This window comes from Choloepus didactylus (assembly GCF_015220235.1).
Source record: "Choloepus didactylus isolate mChoDid1 chromosome 24 unlocalized genomic scaffold, mChoDid1.pri SUPER_24_unloc2, whole genome shotgun sequence".
Taxonomy (NCBI): Eukaryota; Metazoa; Chordata; class Mammalia; order Pilosa; family Megalonychidae; genus Choloepus; species Choloepus didactylus.
In genome coordinates this window covers 722,255-748,171 of record NW_023637605.1, presented here as the reverse complement: position 1 = coordinate 748,171, position 25,917 = coordinate 722,255, and the positions used below count along the sequence as shown (strand labels likewise).

Sequence of the window (25,917 nt, the reverse complement as noted above, 5' to 3'; positions counted from 1 at the left end):
GTTTGTTATCTCTCAGAGTCTGTGGGTCGGGAATCTGGGTGCATCTTGGCTGGGGCCTCTGGATCCAGGGTGACTATAGGGATACAGTGGGGTTATAGTGAAGCCGTTGTCCAGGGCATCGTCTCATCTGAAGGCTCAAGGGGTGGGAGCAGGGAGGTTCCTCTCGCAAGTGTGCTCTGGTGGTTGCTTCAGGCCTTGTCCTTTGCCACGTGGCTCCTCAGGCCATCTCACAACCTGGCAGCAGCGTCCCCAAGGCCAAGCAGGGTAGCAGAGCACACCCAACTCCAGGCAGCAGTCTTCTTGAAACCTACTCTTGGAAGTGACCTCCCGCCACTTCCGCTGCTTTTATTCATTGGCAGCATGTCTGGGTCCAGCTCCACACAGGGGAGGGCAGGAGGCAAGGGTGTGCCTACCAGAGGCTGGGGCGACAGGCGTCTCGGAGGCTGCCCATGGCAGTCGTAGGCAGAAATATTTTCTTAAAGATCATTCACATTAAAAACAAAACAAACTTTGAACCACACTTGACACCTAGTCTGCTTAATAATTACCTATTTTTGTCAATGTTTTCATTAGACTTGGGCCTTAGTCTTCATTTAGATTCTTTCTGAATTTTGATTTTTTTACCATTAGTGCTGAGACTGTCTATTCATGCATAGGTGTGCAAAATAGTGTTTAAATATATCAAGAGTTTGCTCATTTAGGATCGCCCGGCCTGACACATAACCATAACTGCTGGCAAGCAGCTTGTGAGTGCTGGCTCCTTGGCTGTCATTTGATAATGTAGTGCAGGCTCGTTTGGCGGAGATAAAGTGCGCATTGGGCATTGATGAAAAAATATTTCTTCATTTTGCATGTATTTGTATTTATGACCACACGTACACGTCGATTGTGGCGTGTTGCTGTGTGCAAAAGCTGGACTCAGAGGACACCTGCAGCGTGACCACAGTTCTCCCAGTCTAGGCATTTTAGACCAACATGCCAATATCATGCATGGATGCCATCTGAGGATTCGATGCTCCTGCTAGTTTTCCTCTTGGAGGCCTGTGAAACTCGCATCCCTAGACTGTGCTCTTCATCATTTATTTGGACGTCACTTGATGTCACAAATAGTGGGTCGCGGTGTCACATCACCACACTGTTATAAGAAGGTCTGTATTAATTGGGCTCATCATTGAAACGCATATTCAAAATTAGTAAGTTCTCAGGGAGGGAACAGACTCTCGAGAGTATCTGAAGACACTGTCCTGGAATCTCGGTCTGAAATCTTAACACCATGAGCCTTATTATTATTAAGAATAAAGAATCCCAGATCCCCCAAGTTCCTAAGGGGCAGGAACTAGAAGGACCAGAGGACCTTCTGGGGTGTGCATCAGTGGCCTCTTGGTGGGCACCGCGGCAGGAGCGGGGCTTGGGGGGCCCTGGGGCTGGGAACTGTGTGCGCACAAGTTGTGGGGTGGGTGTTCCGGAATCCGAGGCTGCCCCAAGGAGGGCCCAGGCAGCTGCTAAGGAAATGTAAGTCAGAAAAGACCTGGGAGTGCACGTTCTCTTTCCACCTGCCCCCCACCCAATAACCTATCAAGAAAAGGAAGGGGAAGTTCTCAGAAAGCTTGTTCAGGGACCTCAAAACTCATATAGACATGGATGATTGTATGGTATGTGAATATATCTCAAAAAAACTGAATTAAAAAAAAAGGCCGTATAAAGGATCAAGATTAACCTTCAAAGGCAGAAGTTGAGAAGAATGGTATTTGGATGGTGCTCTGAGGCTCATATAGACACGGGCTTGTCTGACATTGGATGTGATAGAAAGATTATCAAATTGGGAATGAGATACTCAAAATATGAAAGAAGTATCAGCAACCAAAATGCCCATGAGTAGAGGTTTGCTTATGTATATTATTGTACATCAACACGGTAGAATTCTATGCAGACACTGAAATTGGTGCTGTAGAAGAATACATAAAGACACAGAAAGATGGTTATGATGTTATCTAACATTTTTCTTATGGAAAATGTCAAACATTCAGAAAAGTAGAAAGAATAGAAAATTGTATACTTACTACCTGGATTCAACAATTATTTTGCCATAATTACTTTGTTTGATATATCAGGTGAAAACAAAGAGGTCGTAGTCTCTTCTTTTTTTAATGTAATTTTATTGAGATATATTCACACACCATACAATCCATCCAAAGTGTGCAATCAGTGGTTCACAGAATCACCATATAATTGTGCATTCATGATCTGTTCTGAAAAAACAAATGTTTACAACATGCAGAGAAAAATGTCTGGAAAGATCATTTTTAACAGTGTTTACCCTGAAGTGGCTACTTCTCTTTTTGGAGTCTTCCCTGTTTTCCAAATTTTCTTCAACATGGTTTGTTTTTGTAAACAGAAAAAAAGAGCTATTTGAAAAATAAAACAGGGAAACATGGAGGGGAGAAAAAGGATAATTTGTTTTTTTTGTGGTAATGATGTGATTATCTGCTTCATCACACCCATAATAGCCATTGAGGTTTACATTGAGGTTTATCTTTTTTTGTTGTTGTTGTTATTTGCCGAGTTGATGAGATTCTTTAGATCCAGCATTACTAACATGGGTGATGATATTTTCATGTTTGTTAGCCATTTATGTTCCTTCTTCAAAATTGTTGATTCATGTCTTTTGATCATTCTGTTTCTCAGCATCTTCTGGATTTTGCTTATTTATTTGCCAGGGTTCTTTATATATGAAGGACATTGTCCACATTAGTAATATTTGTAGAAAGTAGTTTTTACCAGTTTATTTGCCATTTGATTCTGTTCACAATATTTTTAGTGCAGTTTTTTCCCCCACAATCTTACAGTTTGTAAGTATTTGTTCTGTGCCCACAGCATGCAAGGTACAGCAAGGGCACTTCAGGGGATGAATATTTACCTCCAAGGCTCTTCTCTGCAGTTCACTTGACCCGTTTAAGAGTCTGTGTGGTTGCTCGTCCCACAGAGCACAGGCGAGCATAGAGCCAGAACAGGGGGAGTTAGTGTTTTGAGTAGTTAATATTTGCACATGTTATAAAATTCCAGGGATTCAAAAGGCAGGCATCATTACAGTCATGCCCCTCTCTCTCTCCTTGGTGTGTCTTATCAATTGTGTCCAGTTTCTTGTAGATCCTTCCAGAAGGATTTACCAGTCTATAAAAGTGCATATACATATCACCCTCTTTTTTTTTTTTTTGCAGAGCTAGTATAACTAGATGCTAGTATGTGCATCACTTTTTTAAATAACTCTTGGAGATCATTCCACTTTGGGAGAAAAATCATGTCCTCCTGCATCTTTGCACCCTGGGGAAGTCCAGAGGTCCTGGGTGGACATGGAGCTTGTTTTGTTGTCTGGCTTTCACAGGCAACCTGCTGTGAACAATGCATACCCACCCTGCTGTGTGTCTTAACTCAAACGTGCAAGTCTGCCTGCTGGCCCCACACCTGCAAGTGGCAGTGCTGGGTCCGGAGGGCACAGCCTTTGTGACTTTGGCAGTGCCCAGCTACCCTCTGCTAGGGTATCCCACCAACATGCAGGAAACTAGCTTAATGGGGAGACGTGAGAGGGGGGCTCTCTAGGCCTGAGATCAGAGACCCTGAGATCTCAGAGACCCTGCTGAGATCTTGAGATCAGAGACCCTGCTGGGGGAGTGAGGGGGCGTGGGGAGGGATGGGTGGGAGGGGTGGGAGAGAGAGTTGGAGTCTCATGATGGCAGCTTGGTGCACTCTGGTCGAGAGGGCACGGCTCCCCAGTCAACCCACCCTCCCATGCTTGACCCTCAGCTTTGTGGTTTGAGGGAAGTTACTTTGCTTCACTGTGCCCTGTTTTCCCCATATGGAAAGTGGGAATGACAAGGATGGTGACTTTTTTCCTGAGTTAATGTGTGACAGGTACTTGTCTCTGTATCAGGTCCATGGGAAGACTTAGTGCTAGAATCGGGCCCTGTGCAAAATGAAAATATGGGACCACTTCTTAAAAAATTATTAAGAATTTTTATTAAAATTAACAGAAAATTAAAAATATTAGGATGTGGAGAAATAGGAACCCTCATTCATTGCTGGTGGGAAGGTGCAGCCGCTGTGGAGACACAGCTTGGCAGTTCCTCAGAAAGCTAAGTATAGAACTACCATATGACCCAGCAATCCCGCTTCAAGGTGTACACCCAGAAGAATTGAAAGCATGGACACAAACAGATATTTGCACACAAATGGTCATAGCACCATTATTTACAATTGCCAAAAGATGAAAGCAACCCAAGAGTCCACCAACTGATGAATGGATAAAATATATATATACATACCATTAAATATTATTCAGCTGTAAAAAGAAATGAAGTCCTGATACATGTGACGACATGGATGAAACTTGACAATATTATGCAGAGTGAAATAAGCCAGACCCAGAAGAACAAATAGCATATGATCTCACTGACATGAAATAATTAGAATGAGCAAACTCATAGAGCTGGAATCTAGGGTATAGTTTACCAGGGCTGGGTTGGGTGTGGGGAATGCAGAGTTGACGCTTAATTTGTACAGAACTTCTATTTAGGTTCATTGTAAAGTTTTGGAAATGGATGGTGGTGATGAGAGCATAATACTGTGAATGTAATTAACAGCACTAAATTATATATGTGAATGTGGTTCAAAGGAAATTTAGGTTGAACATGTTACTAGAATAAAATTAAAAGATAAAACACAGCACTGTAAAAACAAGGACATTACTGAGATATATGAAAAAAAATGAAATATAGACTGTGTGATGGTTAAGTTCATGTGTCAACTTGGCCAGGTGATGGTACCCAGCTGTCTGGTCAAGCAAGCACTGACCTAACTGTTACTGCAAGGACATTTGTGGTTGGTTAATAAACCAGAAGGCTGGTTTATTAAATCATCAGTCAGTTGACTGCAGCTGTGACTGATTACATCAATGAAGGGCAAGAGAATGCAATCAGCTAGATTTAATTCAATCAGTTGAAGATTTTTAAGGGAGAAAGGTAGAGGACCTTCACTTCTTCTTTGGCTAGCTAGCAAAGCGTTGCCTGAGGAGTTCATCAGACACCTTCATCAGAGTTGCCAGTTTGCTGCCTGCCCTGCAGAATTTGGACTGACGCATCCCCACAGTCGCATGAGATGCTTTTATAAAATCTTATATTTACAGACATCTCTTGTTGATTCTGTTTCCCTAGAGAACCCTAACAAACATAGCTTGGTACCAGGAGAGGTTCTTGAGAAATAGAATCTAAAATGGGCATTTATAATTGGTTTTCTACTCTGATTAGATTCAGAGGCACTAATGACTCCATTTCTAATAATCAAGATGGCACTGACAGTCTGTGGCGTGAGTTGGCAATGGCGATCACCATTTGATTCTCCTAATCATACTCTTGTACAAAACAAGGCTCTGGATGACAGTGTTTTTGACACCTTAACAGAGGTTTGCAGAGTGAAGGGATATAATGATGCTGTTTGGTTGTGCTTAGATATGCTGGATAAAGTTATAGGAGAAAGGGACGAGCTAAAGGCTTCAAATTTGAAACTTAAGCACCGTATGACAGATATAAAAGTTTCTGTGTGTCCTGAAAGAAAATCTTATTTCCTGTAGCTGCAGACTTGAGATTTCTGAAAAACAGACCCAGAATCTTATTGTGCAAGTAGCAGATTTACAACATAAACTAAAATCTCAATCTCGCAGCCTGTCTGCTGTTAAAGTAAAGGCTTTGATTGGAAAAGAATGGGATCCTGAAACCTAGGATGGGGCCATATGGATTGATAATAATGGCAGTGAGGACACTGAAACCTTGGGCTCTGTTGAATCTTTGCTAGATATACCTGTAATTGTCTGTCCTGAAGAAACAGTCCCCACCCCACCCCGCCACCTCCAGTCTGCCCTGAGGAGGCAGCTACCAAACCTCCAGCCTGCTTGGAGGAAACAGATTCCCAACCTCCAGTCTGCCCTGAGGAGCCTGCCATCCAACCCCCACCTAAAGAGATGAACCCTTCAGTGCCTGCTAAACCTATAATCACTTCCCCTGAGGAAGCAGACCTCACTCCTCTGTCTGGAGAGATTAATCCTGTATCACAAGATGAAACTGCAATAGAATGTCCTGAGGTAAATGGCTTGAGGGGTACTTCTAATTCTTTTCATGACTCACCCCCACCACCTGTCTTTTCTTCAAGACCTATAACTAGGCTAAAGTTCCAACAGGCCCCAAAGGATAAGGTACAAAGTGTGACCCATGAGGAAGTACGCTATACTCCAAAAGAACTGTATGAGTTTTCCAACTTACACAGACAGAAACCAGGGGAATATGTGTGGGAATGGCTGTTAAGAGTGTGGGATAATGGTGAAAGGAATATAAAATTGGATCAGGCTGAATTTCTTGATATGGGCCCACTAACCAGAGATTCTGCATTCAATGTTGTAGCTTGAGGAGCTAGAAAGGGCATTAACAGTTTGTTTGGGTGGTTGGCTGAAACAGGGACCAAAAGGTGGCTGGCATTACCTGAGGTCGAAATGCCAGAACTGCCTTGGTATAATGTAGAGGAGGGGATTCAAAGGCTCAGAGAGATTGGAATGTTAGAGTGGATTTATCACGGAAGACCTGCTCACATACCCCCTGGAATGTCCAGAGGACACACATTTTACTAGAACTGTGAGGAATAAGTTTGAGACTAGCTCCGTCATCCCTGAAAAGCTCTGTGGTCGCCCTTCCCTGTAGGTCAGAGAGTACTGTAGGAACTGCTGTCACTGAGCTGGAATCCTTAAACACAATGGGGATAATTGAATCCCAAGTAGGCAGAAGCCATGTGGCCATGGTTAATTGCCAAAGACAAGGTGGGCATGGCTACTATAATGGAAAACAGGCTCAAGGCAGCAGTCAAAATAATCTGATTCACAGAGACTTATGGCATTGGCTAGCAGATCATAGAGTACCTAGTAGTAAAATAGATGGGCAGTCTACTAAATTTTTGTTTGCTCTGTATAAGCAGAAGAATTCTAGGTCAAGTGTACAAAAGTCTAACTTAAATTACAAGAACAGAGGGTCATGGCCCCTTAATCAACTCCCAGACTTGAGGCAGTTTACAGATCCAGAGCCCCTCAAATGAGGGGAAGGCCTCTGCTACACTGCCAAAAATTTATACTAATAATCTTCCTCCCAGTCTTCCCCAGGGGGACCTAAGGCCTTTTACCAGGGTAACTGTGCATTGGAGAAAAGGAAATGATCACATATTTCAGGGATTGTTAGACACTGGCTCAGAAGTGACATTAATTCCAAGAGACCCAAAACATCACTCTGGTCCACCAGTCAGAATTGGGGCTTATGGAGTCAGGTGATAGATGGAGTTTTAGTTCAGGTCTGTCTCACAGTGGGTCCAGTGCATCCCCAGACCCATTCTGTGGTTATTTCCCCAGTTCCAGAATGCATAATTGGAATAGACATACTGAGCATCTGGCAGAATCCTCACATTGGTTTCCTGACTCGTGGAGTGAGGGCTATTATGGTAGGAAAGGCTAAGTGGAAGCCACTGGAATTGCTGTTGCCTAGCAAAATAGTAAACCAGACGCAATACTGGATTCCTGGAGGGATTGCAGAGATTAATGCCACTCTTAGGGACTTGAAGGAGGCAGGGGTGGTGATTGGACCAGTATCTTCAACTCTACTATTTGGCCTGTGCAGAAAGCAGATGGGTCTTGGAGGATGACAGTGGATTATTATAAGCTTAACCAGGTGGTGATTCCAATTGCAGCTGCTGTTCCAGGTGTGGTATCATTGCTTGAGCAAATCAACACATTTCCTGGTGCCTTGTATGCAGCTATTGATCTGGCAAATGCTTTTTTCTCAATAGCTGTTCATAAGGACCACCAGAAATTGTTTGCATTCAGCTGCCAAGGCCAGCAGTTTACATTCACTGTGCTGCCTCAGGGGTGTATCAGCTGTCCAGCCCTATGTCATAATATTGTCCGCAGGGATCTTGATCGTTTCTCCCTCCCACAAGATATCACACTGGTCCATTATATTGATGATATCATGTTGATTGGACCTGGTGAACAAGAAGTAGCAACGACTTTAGATTTGTTGGTAAGGTAGTTGTGTGGCAGAGGAGGAAAATAAATCCAACAAAAATACAGGGACCTTCCACCTCAGTAAAATTTCTAGGTATCCAGTGGTGTGGGGCCTGTCGAGATATCCCTTCTAAGGTAAAGCATAAGCTGTTGAATCTGGCCCTTCCTACAACCAAAAAAGAGGCACAATGCTTTGTTGGCCTCTTTGGATTTTGGAGACAACATATTCCTCATTTAGGTGCTACTCCAGCCCATTTACCGAGTGACCAGAAAAGCTTCTAGTTTTGAGTGGGGACTGGAGCAAGATGAGGCTCTGCAACAGGTCCAGGCTGCTGTGCAAGCTGCTCTGCTGCTTGGATCATATGATCCAGCTGATCCAATGGTGTTGGAAGTGTCAGTGGCAAATAGAGATGCTGTTTGGAGACCTTGGCAGGCTCCTATAGGAGAATCACAATGCAGGCCCTTAGGATTTTGGAGTAAAACCTTACCATCCTCTGCAGATAACTACTCTCCATTTGAGAAACAGCTTTTGGCCTGCTATTAGGCCTTAGTAGAGACAGAATGATTAACCATGGGCCACCAAGTTACCATGAGACCTGAGTTACCTATCATGAGCTGGGTATTGTCTGACCCACCAAGCCATAAAGTTGGGCGTGCACAGCAGCACTCCATAATGGAATGGAAGTGGTATATATGAGATAGAGCTCGAGTGGGTCCTGAAGGCACAAGTAAATTACATGAGGAAGTGGCCCAAATGCCCATGACCCCCACTCCTTCCACCTTACCTTCTCTTTCCCAGCCCACAGCTATGGCATCTTGGGGAGTTCCTTACAATCAGTTGACCGAGGAAGAGAAAACTTGGGCCTGGTTTACAGATGGTTCTGAACGATACACAGGCACCACCCGAAAGTGGACAGCTGCAGCACTGCAGCCCCTTTCTGGGATGTCCCTGAAGGACAGTGGTGAGGGGAAATCCTCCCAGTGGGCAGAACTTCGAGCAATGCACCTAGTTTGTTCACTTTGCTTGCAAGGAGAACTGGCCAGAAGTGCGTTTGTATACTGATTCCTGGGCTGTTGCTAATGGTTTGGCTGGATGGTCAGGGACTTAGAAGGAACATGATTGGAAAATCGGTGACAAAGAAGTCTGGGGAAGAGGTATGTGGATAGACCTTTCTGAGTGGGCAAAAAACATGAAGATATTTGTGTCCCATGTGAATGTTCACCAGAGGGTGAGTTCAGCAGAAGAAGATTTTAATAACCAAGTAGAAAAGATGACCCATTTGGTGGATACCAATCAGCCTCTTTCCCCAGCCACTCCTGTCATTGCCCAATGGGCTCATGAACAAAGTGGTCATGGTGGTAGCGATAGACGTTGTAAATGAGCTCAGCAACAGGGACTTCTACTCACCAAGGCTCACCTGGCCACAGCCACTGCTGAGTGTCCAGTCTGCCAGCAGCAGAGACCCACACTCAGTCCCCGATATGGCACCATTCCCCGAGGTGATCAGCCTGCTACCTGGTGACAGGTGGATTACATTGGACCACTTCCATCATGGAAGGGGCAGCGATTTGTTCTTACTGGAATAGACACATGCTCTGGATATGGGTTTGCCTTCCCTGCATGCAATGCTTCTGCCAAAACTACCATCCATGGACTTATGGAATGCTGTATCACCATCATGGTATTCCACACAGCATTGCTTCTGACCAAGGAGCCCACTTCACAGCAAATGAAGTGAGGGAATTACCCTAGATGTATATTCAAATAAACTTTTTATTTTGAAATAACTTTAGATTTACAGAAAAGTTGCAAAGACAGTACCGAGTTTTCCCACACCCCCTCCCCCAGCTTCCCCCATCGCTGACATTGGGACATCACTGTGACCCAAACTCCCCCATTTATTGGCTTTCACAGGGTTTCTTTGTTTATGTTTAAATCTTTAGTCCTGGTGGAATTTATTTGGGCTTGCAGCTCTTCTCTTTCATGGCTTAGAATTTTACCTATGGGTTTGAGAAATTTCTTGATTTACTGTGGGGCTGTATTGGCTTTTCGAAGGCCCCAGGCACAGCTCAACATGCGCCCAGAAGAGCTGGGGAAAGAGTGGGTGAACCACTGGGGGACCGCCTGGCGAAAGAGGGCTGTCCCGGGACGGGGGCCTTGCTCGGCCCCATCCAGAGCAGACATCAGTGCTGAGCATCCTGCTCCCTGAAACTGCTCCCTGCAGCTCCCTAGGACCATACTTCCTGACCCTTCCCCTGGAGACTGGCAGTTGTCCCTGGGCTGCCCTCCCTCTGGTCTCCCCGTGGCCCCAGCACCTGTAATCGGGCCCCTCCGGACAGCTCAGCACCATGCCCCTCCCCCCTTTCCCCATTCCCCCTTCCCCCTTCTCCCCTTCCCCCTTCCCACACACATTTTTGAGCATGTCCTATTTGCCAAGCACCATGCTTGGCTCTTGGTTTATGAGCCCGTTCCTGCCCCCGTGCATTCACAGCCCAATAAGGAGGCAGGCAAACGGGTCACAAGATGCAGGGGCAGAGGTAGGAACTGGGAGCCCAGGAGCTCAGAGAGCTGGATTGTTTCTCCGCTCTGGGGTACAGCAGGTGGGGTAGTTCTGCAGAGGAGGCTTCCTGGAGCAGATGGAGGCTGTGTCTATTTCCTGTGGCTGCTGTAACGTTACCACATGCCTGTGGCTTTTATTTTATTTTTAATGTGTTACAGTATATGCACTTACAGTCCTGGAGGTCAGAAGCCTGAAATGGGTGTCACTGGGCTAAAATCAGGATGTCAGCAGGGCTGGTCCTTCTGGAGCTCTGGGGGCATCTGCTCCCTGGCCCCTTCCAGCTCCTGGAGGCTGCCCAGGCTCCTTGGCTGGCAGCCCCTTCCTCCCTCATCAGGCTGCAGTCCCGTTGCCCTGGTGCCTTCCTCTGTCCTCTCTGCTTCTCCTCTCTGCTTCTCCTGTATCCCTCTTCTAAGGACTCTGCAATCCCATTGGGCCCACCCCGATCACCTAGGACAATCTCCCTATCTCAGCATCCTTAACTTAATCCCACCTGCAGAGTCTCTCTTACAGTTAAGGTCACACGTTCACCTGCCCCATGGATAAGGATATGGACATCTTTGGGGCCACCATTCAGCTGACCTCAGGTGGGCTGAGTTTACTCTCTGCTCCCACCATCCTCCCCCCTCCTCCTCTTGAAGAGCCAGGAGGTTATTTTCCTACCCATCTTCTCCCATCTCCATAGATACAAAGCCCAAAGGATGTTTCCTTGTGTGGTAAAGGGCAATGATTATAAGTGCTGGCTCTTCGGCCATATAAAAATGGCACCCTCTCTAAGTGCCATGATGACTGAGTGAGATCGTGTATGCCAAGTGCTTGATGTGGTGTCTGGCAATCAAAAACATTAGCCATTATATCGTAAGTGTGAATTATTTTAGCTAGGGATGCGTGGTGTTTATTGCCATTATAAGCTATTATGTGTTTTTGGCTACTTGCAGCTGGCCATCTCCATCCTTGTCTGCCCAACTTCTAGAAAGACTTGTCAGTGCCCAGCCTTGGGGTTCACCTCACGCCTCCTCCTGGAAGCAGAAGGAATCCTGCCCTACTCCATCTGCTCAGCCTCCTACTTGGGGCTTGGCTGGCTGGTCACGGCCTGCTTGCACCTTCAGTGTGGCAGCCCCTCGAGAGCAGGACCCTGTTTAATTGCCCTGTGTGTGCACATCCCAGGCCAGGCACCCTTAGCCCTGGCTGCACATCAGAATCACCTGGAACTTCTAGAAATTCTGATGGCTGGGCCCCACTCCTCAGTTATCTTGGGATGGGTATGGCATATGTGTTTGTTCAAGACCCCAGTGGTTTTCCATCTTTGGATGCATAAGCATCCCCTGGAGAACTTGTTAAAATACAGATTGACTGAGGTATAGCTAGACCATTCACAGATTTGGAAAGGACTAGTGCAGAAAAAAGAAAGCGTTTATATTTAGTGTACAAAGATGGCAACCCCCAGCACCCACGCAGTGTGGCTCTTTGTGGACCCTGATTGGGGACCCTGTGATGACACCGGCCCAGCTGCATCACCTGGGATTTTCTCCCATATCAGCACCCTCCATCACGTCTGCCATGTCCCTTTGCTGTGGAAGGTTGTGTGTTCCCAGGGCCTGGGGATTCAGGCGTGGGGGTCTATTCTGCTGAGCGCAGGTGGGAAGACGGCGCCTCATTCTCCAGAGCAGCTGGGGCAGGATGTGGTCCTTGATGTGGCACGACAGAGGCAGTGAGAACAAGAGAGGGTGAGGGGGGTGGAAGTAAGAGGAGGGCTCATTGGGAGCCAGCCAGGAAGTCAGCCTGGTGGACCTGCCCCTGTTTCTTCCCCAGGTCTCAGAGATCACAGCATTTGCAGCTGACATGTAGCCTCCCAACCTCTGTGTGCCAGTCGGAGAAGGGGCTGTGCCACTTTCTGTAACCTCAGGGCTCCTGTTCCAGTTTGCTAATGCTGCTGTTATGCAAAACACCAGAAATGGATTGGCTTTTACAAAGGGGGTTTATTTGGTTACAAAGTTACAGTCTTAAGGCTTTAAAGTGTCCAAGGTAAGTCATCAACAATTGGGTACCTTCACTGGAGGATGGCTATTGGTGTCTGGAAAATCTCCGTTAGCTGGGAAGGCACGTGGCTGGTGTCTGCTCCAAAGCTCTGGTTTCAAAATGGCTTTCTCCCAGGACATTCCTCTCTAGGCTGCAGTTCTCAAAAATGTCACTCTTAGTTGCTCTTGGGGCATTTTTCCTCTCCTAGCTTCTCCGGAGCAAAAATCTGCTTTCAATGGCCATCTGCAAACTGTCTGTCTCAGCTACAGCTCCTCTCTCAGCTCCTGTGCATTCTTCAAAGTGTCCCTCTTGGCTGTAACAAGCTCTCTCCTTCTGTCTGAGCTTATATAGTGCTCCAGTAAACCAATCAAGGCCCATGCTGAATGGGCAGGGCCACGCCTCCATGGAAGTTATCCAATGAAAGTTCTCGCCCACAGTTGAGTGATCACATCTCCACAGAAACTTCCAATCAAAAGTCTCCAACCCCATCAATACCAATACGTTTCCTGCCCACACAAGACTACATCAAAGATAATGGCGTTTTGGGGGACATGATACTTCCAAACCAGCATAGCTCCCTAGGGCAATTTTGGGCGTTTGCTACCATAGCACCACTATCCGCATGTTTCTGGACCTTGCCAATGAGCCACGTTAACCAGAGTTGCATGGCCCATCTGTCATCCTGACCCTTGACCTTTCAGGCCCTGGAGAGTTTCCTGCTGGGCACCTGCCCCTCATCTGAGGATCTGAACCCAGGTCTGGGCTCCTCTGGCCCAGGGCATCTCTTGAGTTCCCTGGTGCAGCCAAGCCACCCCAGCAATGCCCCATCAGCGCCCTGCGACTCCAACCTAGAGCTGGGGGCCTGCTTCCCATAGGAAGGGCAGCCAGCGTCCCTCGGAGCTCCCAGTGTGCCCGGCACTGGACTAAGCCCTTGTCAGGCAGGAGCTCACTGAATTCTCTCAAAAGCATGAGGAGGCTGGCACTGGTGTCTGTGCTTTCCAGACGAGGAAGTTGGAGTGTCACTTGACCCGGTTGAAAGGGCGGGTGAGTGGAGCTGGCTGCAGAATCAATAATGAGGATGAAGTGGGGCTGGCGTGGTGAAGGCGGGGAGCAGGCACCCTTCCCACAGAGCCGGTACCCCTCGTGTGCTTAACAAAGTTTCACCGAGCAGCCCCTGAGTACCCGGCTCTGGTCCCAGCCACCCGGAGTTGGCTGGAGTGTTGTGAGCAGATAAAAGTCCATAAGTGAAAATTGCTCAGTGCCAGCTGTGCCAGGAAGGAGAAGTCGAGGTACTGGGCGGGGGGGGTAAAGCAAATTGACACATCTGGTTTGGGAAGACATCGAGATAGAATAGTTGGCCTGTCTTAGATGTGGGTTCTCTCCACCTTGGCATGAGGGACACTTTGGACCAGGTAATGCCCTGGGTGGGGCCATCCTGGGCCTGGTAGGTGCCGACCAGCAGCTCCTGCCTGCACCCTCCAGATGCCAGTAGAACCAGTCCCCAAGTCGTGATAACTAAAAACATCTCTGCACTTTGCCAGCTGTTCCCTGGGGGGCAACATCTCCCCTGGCTGAGAACCACGGCTCAGGTGTGGTATGGGGGCTGGGAAGAGCGTGCCCCGCACAGGCAGAGGGAGCGTAACTTGGAATCCACCCAGCGTTCGTGTGGTGGCTGGGTATCCTGCAGCAACCTCCAGCCAAGGACTGGGCACAGCAGGGGCAGGGGTCCTGGACAGGCCCGTTCCTGGGGGACAAGGGACCCCTCCAAGGGCCACCTGTGACTCACGGGCCTCAGAAATAGATTTTTTTAAATTTCCCATTCCCTACCCCTGCCCTGTCGCCTGGTAACCTATATTCTAGATTCTGACTCTATAGGTTTGCTTATTCTAATTATTTCATTTCAGTGCAGTATTTGTCCTTCTGTGTCTGGCTTGTCTCACTCAATATGATGTCCTCATGTCACATGTATCAGACCTTCATTCTTTTTTTATGCCTGAATAATATTCCATTGTGGGTATAGACCACATTTGTTTATCCATTCGTCAGTGGTTGGTCACTTGGGTTGTTTTCACCTTTTGGCAGTTATGAAGAATGCCGCTATGACCATTGGTGTGCAATTATCTGTTTGAGTCCCTGCTTTCAGTTCTTTTGAGTATATACCTAGAAGTGGGATTGCCGAGTCATGTGGTAATTCTATACGTAGCTTCTTGAGGAACTGCCAAATTGTCTTCTACAGTGGCTGCACCATTTTACATTCCTGTCAGCAATGACTGAGTATTCCTATTTCTTCACATCCTCTCCAACACTTCTAATTTTCCATTTTTTTTTAAATAGTAGTCATTCTAGTGGGTGTGAAACGGTATCTCATTGTGGTTTTGATTTGCATTTCCCTAGTAGCTAATGATGTTGAGCATCTTTTTATGTGCTTTTTGATCATTTGTTTATTTTCTTTGGAGACATGTCTACCCAAGTCTTTGCCCATTTTTGTGTTGAGTTGTTTGTCTTATTGTGGAACAGTCAAAAGACTTCTTTTTATATTCTGGATATTAAACCCTTATTGGATATGTGGTTTCCAAATATTTTCTCTCATTATGTGGATTGTCATTTTACTTTCATGAAAAGTCCTTTCAGGCACAAAACTTTTTAATTTTGATGAGGTTCCATTTATTTTATAAACTACAAGCTTGTACAACTTTTAGGTGGTTTTAAAGGTTGGTGGTGTGAGAGTCATTATCTAATATCTAATGATTTTTGTGCCTCCTGCACAGTTTTGTAATTCTGATTAATGATGGCATTTTATACAGAGCCAACTACAAATAAAGGTAGTTTTAGATTTGGGAAAAAAAATAAGTATTTGGGAAGGAGTATTGCTGTTCTGTCAAGGAAGACGTAGGGTGTGGACATTAGGTGAGCTCTGGTGAAGCTGTATTGGAGGGAGTTGGGTTTTTATGCCAAGAGCAACTGGAATGTATCCTAGTGTTTTCAAGTATAGTGTGTATGTGTGTGTGTGTGTGTGTGTGTGTGTGTATGTGACGATTGGACATATGTGTTTCAGAATCACTTAGGCTGCTGTGTGAAAATGGATTTTGTGTGGAAATAGCCAGACTAGAACAGTAACAGGGTAGGGAACTGAACGCTTTATTTGGTACATTGAAATGGACCTCGAGGCTGGAAAAATGCCCGCCTCATTATGAAGTGCATATTTCTCTTAAAAATGAAACTCGCACAATAGCAGGTCCAATGTTGACTTAAGGAAACCTCCCAAGATGTGGACTAACTAATGCACTGACTGATTTGCACAGTCAACACAGAGTGCTGTGCTACTGGGCCTTGGGCAGAAGCGGAGGCAACCCCAGGAAAGGGATGTGGCTGGCATAGCCCTTCTAGGCAAACCAGGCATTGGGGGGTGGGGCGGGGGTGGGGCAGCAAGGAAAGGAGGCTTTGCCATCTCTAATCCAGCTGAAGGAAGAGGTTAGTTGGTATGTCACCCTCCACTTCCTCTTTTTCAGCCCCCAACAACCTGGTTGAAAAGGAAGAGATGATTATCATATGCTGGGTATCAGAATTCTAGGAATAATTTTGCAAAAATACCTCGGGCTTTCCTGATTCTGAAGTCTCCTCTGCATTATTTCCTCCCAACCCCTCCAGGTGTGTCGTGTGGCTTTCCCGCAGGTCTGGGCATCTGAGCACGGAACATTTGCACTCCCAGAACGTGGCTGGGTTCCCTCTTCCCTGGGTTATTTAAAAAGTCTCTTGGAACCAGGCCGTGGTACCTATCACCTGTCCTCAGCAGGGGTGCTCTCTGATATAGGTGTATTCTCAGCTGAGACTCCCAGAAGTTCAAAGATTGAGATTCCGAATATGCAAATTGTTGCCCTGCTCTGTTGGCTTTGTGAGTTCTAATTCTTCTAAATAACTTTGCTTAAAAACAGATGCATCAGTAATAGCCAAACAACCCAAATGTCTGTCAGCGGTAGAATGGATAAATATACTGTGCTATCCTCCTACCATGGCATTCTATGCATCCGTGAAAACGAGTGAGCCATTGCTCCGTGCAATGCCATGCATGGATCTCACTAACAACAGTGAGCCAAAGAAGCCAGACCCAAGAATATATGTATATGTCATACGCTCCCATTTAGGTAAAGCTTACGTCCCAGCAGAACTAATCTACGGTGACACAGGTCACAATAGGGGTGGGTGGGCTGGACAGAGGCATGAGAGAGCTGTTGGGGCCTGTTCAAAAGAGTCCAGAAATCAATTCTGTTTTCCCTGTTAGCTTGTCACCCAGCTACCACCGAGTAGAATTTTCTTTTCATTGATTTTTTAAAAGCAAGGGTACCTCTGCCAAGACCAGCACAACATCTCCAAACATTATTATTGATTTTTAAATTGGCTGCATTTAATGAATTAAGATACATAAAGAGCTTGGAGTAGTGTCTGGCACAGTGTATGCATGATGTAATGGTTTTAGCTATAATTGTTTTTAAAGACAGGCTTTGGTTTTCTTGTTTGTTTGTTTTAAGCATTTCTGCATTTCCAGAATTCCATACTATAATTCTATTTGTTGAAATTTAGGCCCAACACACTCTTGTTGGCTGTAATTTTAGGGTAGAATGTGGTATAATCAGAAAAGAACTGGGTTGGGAGTGTTTCTTCTCTCTGCCTCTAACTGCTTGGAGCAGTTGGAGCAAATCCACTCTCTCCGTGGAGCGACTCATCTTCCTTGCCCATCATGGAAGCCTCTAGAGAGGTGAGTCTGCGACGTGGGCGCCTCGGTCCCCACCGGCTGGTCAGCGAGCCCGTGCTTGGCGTCTCCTTCCAGGTGGTCTTACAGAATGGGCTGTCGGAGTTCTCGGTGGCGCAGCGCAGGCGGGTCCATGGCTGGAACGAGTTTGTCGCTGACAACACCGAACCTGTGTGGAAGAAATACCTGGACCAGGTGGGGCCATGGCAGTTGTCCCTCGTGCTCCCTAACCAGCCTAAGCCAGGTGGGGCGGGGCCACTTTCTTTAGACATTGAAGGAGGGGGTGTCCTGGACAGGTGCTGGGGAGGGGGCAGGCACGCCCCTCTTTCAGATGGTTCTCCATTCTTAGCCAGCAGGACGCACTCCCCAGGCACCTGTGATCACAAGCAATAGTGGCTGGATTTGGGGGTGGTTTACCACCTGCAGGTGCCGTGCTAAGTGCTTTACAGACTCATGGCCAATAGTGCTGTGCACACCAGAACCAAGCTTAACTAATGCAGATTTTTCTATAAGGCCCATTATAGGCTTCTGGTACTCAGCAGTGCTAGACTGCACTTCAGCAGTATACAAGGGGGCCATTTCAACAACAAAATCACCCAAAAAAAGCAACTTTTTTTTCATAAAAATGTGCCACTAAATATACCAGGAAAGGACATTCATTCACAGTAAAGAGCTAAAACGAGAAGGCAAGTCCACCTTCGTCGGTGTCACCTGGGAATGTCTGCTTTCGGCAACTCAGACCTGTTGCTGCCTTGTGCACATTTGTGAATGGCTGCAGAGACGCTGTGGGTGTGATCTGGGGCTTAGAGGTAAATTTTATTGGGTAGGCAGATCACAAAGAACCTGTGCCTGAGGAGTACTGGCTGTACTCTTGTCTTCCCTATTTACAGTCAAGGAGACCAAAGTACAGGCAGGTGGAGGTGCTTGCCCAGGGTTTCTAGGGTTGCCGGATTTAGCAAATAATAACACAAGGCACCCATTTAAATTTGAATTTCAGATCAACCAGGAACATTTTTTAGTACAAGTTTAGTGTCATTTATACTAAAAACTTGTTGCTTGTTTCTCTGAAACTCAAATGTAATGGAACGTCCTGTATTTTATTCTGGGAACCCGAAGCCACACACACAGCTGTAAGTGGCAGTCTGGGAAGTGGAGCCAGGCAGGGGCTCGAGCCCCTGCCCTCAGCCCCTGCCGTGGGTCCCCCACGTGCTGACGGGATGGTGCAATCACTGACTCCCTGGAACCCATTAGGAAGAGGGAAGAAAAGTCTACAGTAGACGTGGCTACAAGTTCCAGTCTAGAAGTCATTGCCCCACCACCCACCCAGTACCCGTTCAGAAATTCCCAGTTAAGGGACAGGATTTTCCAGACACCTGAAGGCAGTGAGATTGCCTCAGTTTCCCATTGGCTCCCTATTTAAGGCTTTCTTGATTGGTTGGTTCTGATCAAGAGACCAATCACAGCCTTCCTTGCAGCATCCTCACCCTCCACTCGGTCTGGAGTCCCAGCCGTGCTCATTGGTCAGTTCTCAGCTCTCTGGAGCTGTCCTTCATTGACGCATTTTGGCACCCAAATAGACTTCTGAGTAAGTAGGTGGCTCTGGCCTGCCCGGAAGATTCTTGGAACCCCAGCTCTGGAAAGAGGCAGCCGAGGCTCCCGGAATTAGAGTTCAGGGAGAGAGGCTGAGCCCCTGGCTGCGGTGGGACAGCCGCCCCTCTGCAGCTCTGGCCTGGTCGCTGCAAGACAAAGGAGCCGGCAAAGCTCTGCCCTGGCTCTGCCCTCCCTGCCCCTCCTCTAGTTCCCTCTGGCCGGGTTCCTGGTTGTTATTCTTCCTGCTTCTGCCTTGAAAGCCTACCCTGAGCTCCTCCTTCACCGCAGGGGTTCTCTGACACCTTCCAGAAAGGAAGTCTCCTACGTTTCTCTTTCTCGAGAGCGGGGAACCTGCTTATTCTTCTTAAACCTGACAGTTCCGGGATCCGCCTGGGAATCTTTTCAGGATTGGGGGAGATCCCGATGGCTGCGTGCCCCGCCTTCGATGAGTGCAGCGGTTCAGCCTGCATTTGCTTATCAACCCTTACCATTTGTTGAGTGCCTACTGTGTGCCAGATGTTGTGATTCTCCCGCAGTGACAGGGAGCTCACCACCTCACGGGCCGGCCTGCTTCTCCTTCTCAGGAGCCTCACCATTAGGAATTCTGCCTTCGGGTGACCCAAGACATGTCACTCTGGAATCACGAGACAGACACAAATTAGAATTGAGCAACCCAGGTTCAAATGCCTCTTTCCAGCTGCATGTGAATTTGAGCAAGTTACTTAACCATCTAGGATCTTGGGAGGTTTACCTAAAAAGAAGGAAGTGACTTGCCTTCATAGTGCCTGGCAAAGATTTGGTGCTTAATAAAGATGGCCTCCCCCACCCCCACCCCCCAAAGCACCTACCAGCTGGACCCAGTTTGAGCATAGCAGTTAGGGGCACAGGTTTTGGAGTCACCTGAGCTAGGTGTGACAAAGCAGTTTCCTTCTGAGCCTCAGGTTGCTCCTTGTGAAGCAGGGATATGTAACATACCTGGGTCATGGGGTTGGGTGGGCTCAGAGAAATGATGCAAGTGAAACACTTAGCATGGGGGCAGCACATAGTAGGTGCTGAAGAAATTCTGGTTCTTTTTGTTGTTCTGGGTTATTGTAACTATCACTGTTATTAGTTATTGTAATTATCAACTCCCCCTGTGCATGACCTGCTGCCCGCACAGTAAGATTCCCACCAACCCTTTTCCACCTGTCTCCCTTTGCATGTTGGGCTTGGATGAGCTCTGATGAGCCAGGCAGAGGCGGATAATCTGGCCAGAGCAGCCCTGCAGGCATGCGGTGGGGCCTCCCCACTGGGTCTGTTCCCTGTGGGCTGTGTCTCACCAGGACTCACTCATGTGAGGCAGGTGTCTGGAGCTGTCTCATGGGAGGGCAGGAGGAAGGCTGGTGGTGAGTCAGCCAGGAAAACTGGTCAGACGCAGCCTTGGGTGCATGGCCAAGACTGTGGGGTTGGGATTGGGGTTCTGGACTGCAGAGCCCTGAGCCCACAGCTGGAGGGGTCTCTTGTCCAGAAACAGGCCTGCTGCTCCTGGGGTCTGGGAGTGAGCTGCCCAGCGGGGCTGGGGGAGGGGAGTGCAGAGAAGCCCCACAGAAGGACCCGCAGGGGGATGTGCACACAGCGCGGGGCAGAGCCAGTGCTTCTGCCATGCAGCCTTGAGCAGGAGTTCAAGTCCCACCAAGCTTCAGGTTTCCCAAATGGAAAGTGGACATTCACTCATTCATTCTTTCATTCATTCAGGGTGGTTGCTTTTTATGTGCACTAGGCACAGCAGCAGCCAAACCAAATTTTGGCTTTCAGGAAGCCCTAGTCTCAGTGGTAGAGACAGACAGACGACTTGGTGTGTAACAGCTCTCAGTGGGTGTGGTGGGGAAAATGGGTGAGGAGAGAGTTAGAGAGAGATGGCAGAGGTGGCTCTTGGCGCCCAGAGGTCAGGCAGGCACCTTCTGCCTTGCAGAGGTGTGCTTGGAGCAGGGATCCGGCTGCAGCGAGGTAGGGAGCCCCAGCGGAGCCGGGTGGCCTGTGCAGCAAGGGCAGCAGTGGGCACCAAGGCCCCGAGGCAGCACGTCCCAGTGCATGGAGGATGCTCCTGCCACAGAGGCTTGCCGGAGGACGCGGGTGCCCGGGCATTGGGGGCGCCGGGTACATGCTTGGGTCCTCCCATCTCCTCACTTCTCTCCAACTTGAGGGAAAGTCAGGGACGGGCCCAGGATGGAAATGAAATCTTATCCTGGGCTTTTTCCTCCTGAGAACAGACTTTCCTGGGCTTACAATTCTTTCTTCTCTGGAGCTCCATTCCCCCCTGAATTTCCGAGAAGCTTTGCCCACCTCAGGTTTTGACTGCTTGGCTGTCAGCTCTGCCAGGCAGCTCAGAGGCCAGCTGAGGACAAGTGGCAGCCCCAGCCCACTGCAGACTCTTCCCCCAATGCCAGGAAGTTCAGGTGTGCGCAGAACCTACAACGGGACTTCTGATCTGACCAAAACCTTTTGAAAAACCTTCTTATTACGGAAAATTTCAAAAGCGTACAAAAGTAGAAAGAACAGCTGAGTGTGACCCTTACACATCCATTGTCTCGCTTCAATAATTATCAACACATTTTGCCGTTTTTTTTCCCATTTCCCTCCTTTTTCTCTGTGGTATTTTAAAACAAATTCTAGATATTGAATCATTTTACTATCAATACTTTGGTATGCATCTTGACTAGATGAGGACTTTTTCCATTTTTTCCTTTGTTTAACTATATCAACCTTACTATGAGCCTGCTACCAATATTAACCCTTCATTAATATCACCTAATGCCTGGTCCATAGTCCATTTTCCCCACATGCCTCAAAGATGCCTCCATACAGTTGGTTTGTTGGAATCAGTGTCTGAACAGAGTCCAACTGTTGCCTTTGGGTGATGTCCCTTAAGGTGTTTTAATCTAAGCCCTTTTCCTAATCTGAGGGTTCATGCCCGTGAGAAGGCTTACAGACATCCACAAAAATTAGCTGATGGTTTGCTTACCTCTTGAAAACATCGTATCTTTGGAGAAGCTTGGAGCTTAATTTAAGTAAAGTCTGACTTGATAACTTTGGGTCATTGGATGTGGGTCTCAAGTTCTTGCAGGGTGATCTTTTGCAGGACCTCCTCGAGTTGACTGTTCGCCCATGTGTCTCAGACCCAAGTGCTGGCTGTGAGGTGTGATTCTTTCGGAAGGGGTGAATACTCCCCCCCACACCCCAGTCCCAGCCCTAACAAGGGTCGATGGAAAAACTCCCCCCAAGGCCAGCTATAGATCAAGAGCCTTCCCATCACACAGTTTTATGGAACTTGGGCAGCCCCTTATCCTCCATTCTATCAGCCTTTATCTAGTGCCTTCCACACTGTCTTGTCATCATGGCTACCAGTTATGGAGCACCAACTATGTGTGAGGCCCTGGGCCAGTCACATTTAGTCTCACATCAGCTTGAAGAATGCTGAGGCTCGGAGAGATTGGAGGTTTTCACAGCAATTTCAGGGCAGTGTCCAAGCCCTTCATACCCTACACCTGAACTTTGCTGACTGCTGCTTATCATCAACAGCACGTATCATGCATCTGATTCCATTTCCTTTTTTACCTTGGCTGCTAGGAGGCTCAGAGCCCCATTTTACAACCATGACTTGCTTGTTGACATTTTGACTCTCTCTGATCCTGTTCTTTGGTCTCTTCTCTCTGATCTTGTTTTTATTTGTTTGTATTTTCTTTCAACTATCTATAACATGAGCCACCAAGAAATGTATCTGTGAAACAAGGGGGCAGATACATAAGATCATAAAATGAAAATCATTCTGGAAAGTCTTTGGAGCACCTGCTCTCAAGAGGGATATCACTGGAGCTCCCAGAGGTTGTTAGCCTGAGCAGGTTGGTGCCCAAGGCTGGGCAATGGAGAAGTGCAGGATTTGGGGGGCTTGGAGTGCTGAGATGGGACTCCCTGGTGTCCTGCCAAAGAGGAGATAGGTCCTGGCCTGGAGGGTCATGAGGTGAGGGGAACAGACTAACTGCTGATAGGTGGGGCCAAGGCTGGGGACTTGATGGTGGGTGGCAAGATCTGCTCCATGGAATAGTGTCTTGCTGACCCCTGGGCAGCCTGTGTCAGTGAAACCCTAGTGGTAGGTTTTAGGCAGAGTGCAGGTGGGTGGGGAGGACCGTTCGCCTGGTGGTGATCTTCCTCCCTTAGCCCTCGGGTCACTGTAGTGTTTACCCGGAAGTCTGACTTGGAGTGAATTACTAAATCACTTGCGCTTTTGCTCAGTAAGAACCTGCAGGCATTAGCCAACTGCAGAGGAGGAGAAGACAGTCCACTTCTGACACCAAGTACAAGTCTGAGGGGTGCCCCAAACCACCTTCAATTGCTGTAACTTGCTAGAAGGACTCACAGTACTCCCTGAAAGTGGTTATACTCACGGTTACAGTTTATTATGGGGAAAGGACCCCTTAAAATTAGCCGAGGATGGATGTACAGGGGGCAGAGTCTGCAAGGATAAAACGCGGAGCTCTCGTTGTCCTCCCCCCCGGGGAGTCAGGATGCCTCAGCCTTCTGGAAGCGATGTGTGCCAACATCAAAGTGGGGCCAACCGGGGATGCTCGTCCCAGCCTCAGCACCCGGAATCTTTATTGGGGTGCCATTGCTTAGGCACGATTGATTGCCCACGAGGGTGAATCAGTCCCCGATCCCTGCAGTTGTTGACTGTGACCACGTGACCCAAGGCCCCCACTCCGCCACACTGTTGGCCCTGCTGGTGTGGCCAGCCCTGCCCTAAGTCACATGGTCTGACTGTCTGGGAGACCCGAGGCGCCCAAGCATGACACCCCACGGGCTTAGAGATCACCCCAGAAACCAAGAGCAAGAGCCAGACCTTTTTTTTGGGGGGGGGGGTTAAATTCTTTCCTATACAGAACGCAAGGCTGATCTTTTGAGACTAATGAAATGACCCTGCCCTGTTTCAGTTTAAGAACCCCCTGATTCTGCTGCTTCTGGGCTCTGCCTTGGTGAGTGTCCTCACGAAGGAGTACGAGGATGCCGCCAGCATCGCCATGGTGAGTGTGCAAGGAGTGGGGAGGACCAGCGGGGGCCGAGTCCTGGCTTATTTTTATTATGCAAGAAAAAGGGAGTTTGCTGTAGGAAAAAAAAAAGAAAAAAAGCTATAGCCCAAGGAAAGCAAACCCAGGCCCAGTTCCCCTCTATTTGGAGGTGTCCTGGTTCATGGAGCTGGCCGTTGCTCTCCTGGCAGACACCTATGTTGCTTCCAATTCTTGATGACCGGGGACAGGGCGGCAGTGAACCCCTTTCCCATGATCCCTTGCACATGCGTCTGTGGTTCTCTAGAACCAGGCCTGGAATTGCTGGGTCTTGGGCTATGCATGTAGTACAAAGAGATAACCACTGAGCGCCTTTCAATGGAAACCATCCCCACTTCCTTCTCTTTGTGCAAATACCCTTTTACAGTATGAACACACTCATTCTAATGGAATTCACTGCCTCTGTTTAAAAGACTGGGGTTCTATCCACTGATTTACAATAAGATGTTAAGTTCAAAAAGGCACTTTGTAAAGGAAGATGTACAATAGGATCCCAGGTTGTAATTGTGTCTATGCAGAAAATATCTAGAAGGATACCCCAAAATGTGAACCCCTGGATGGTGGAATTTGGGGTGGTTTCTTTCTTTCTTTTTTTTTTTTTTTTTTTGGCTCTTCTGTTTTCTAAATTTTCTGCACAGTGACTTATTTTGCAAGAAGGAAAGGGAATATCTTTAAAGCTGACCTCCCGCCCCTCCTCCCTTCTGCCTACCACTCTCTCCTGGCTGAACTGCTGGGTGCTAACATTCTCCTCCCATTTGCCTGCAGGCCGTGCTGATCATGGTCACTGTGGCCTTCGTCCAGGTATGTATTTCTCAGGGTTGCTTGTTGGGTAACCGGGGCGTGACGGGAGTGTTAGGAGGTTCCCATGCCCTGAACAGCCTGTCTCGTGTGCTTCTTGCCAGGAGTACAGATCGGAGAAATCTCTGGAAGAGCTGACCAAGCTAGTTCCTCCAGAATGCACCTGGTAAGTTGCAGCTTCCCTGAGACTGGCTGGTCCCTCCATGGGGCCAGAGGGCTGGTAAGTTTGGCCAAACTTGTATCCTTAGTAGCTCGATATAGGAGAACCGTGCCACACTGGGAGTCAGGAGACCTGGGTTTGGCCCTATTAGTGGATTGCCGTGTGTTCTTGGGCATATCGCTTAACCTCTCAGGACCTCAATCTCTCATTAGTGTTTAAATCAGCATAACTAGCCTGTGGGATGCAGCTGGTGGGAGTGGCTTTCAAACAGGGATGGTCCACGAAGTGGGTGAACCTGTGTGCAAAACTGGGCATGCATTTTTTCTACCAAGAGGCCTCAGAAGTTTCACTGGGTTCTCAAAAGGCAGAGTCTAAAGAGGTAAGGAGTGAGGGCTTTTAAAAGCACAGCAGTGGAACACTGGTTGATGGGCAGGATGATGCTGACAGAATGAAGTCTGGGCAATGCCAAGCAGCACACCAACCTCTTTCTTGCCTAGATGTTTCAACTTGGCCCTTTGTTATCAGCAGCTCTTCCCAAAGAGGTTTAGAAACAACCACAACAAAGGAGGCAGAAATATCCACCCGTATCTCCTGGTCACTTCGGCTTAGCACAGCCCTCTGCAAAGGAACTTTCTATGAGGATGGAAAAAAAAATGTGCTACAATCTGCCCTGCCCACTGCTCCATGTGGCTGCTGAGCACCTGGAATAAGGCCGGTGCAACAGAGGACCGGATTTAGTTGTTTTATTTTGTTTTAATTGATTTTACTTTAACTAGACAAACAGGGCCAGTGGCTGAGCTCCGGGTCTGAGCACAGGCAAGAGGCCTTCTGACAGGGCCAGCTGCCGTCGTAGAGGAAGCTGG

At 47.8% G+C, this 25,917-nt stretch overlaps 1 pseudogene; it reads left to right on the top strand.

The window, feature by feature from the left end:
- The window catches only part of LOC119525179, a 113,765-nt pseudogene that overhangs the window by 3,724 nt on the left and 84,124 nt on the right, over positions 1-25,917 (top strand).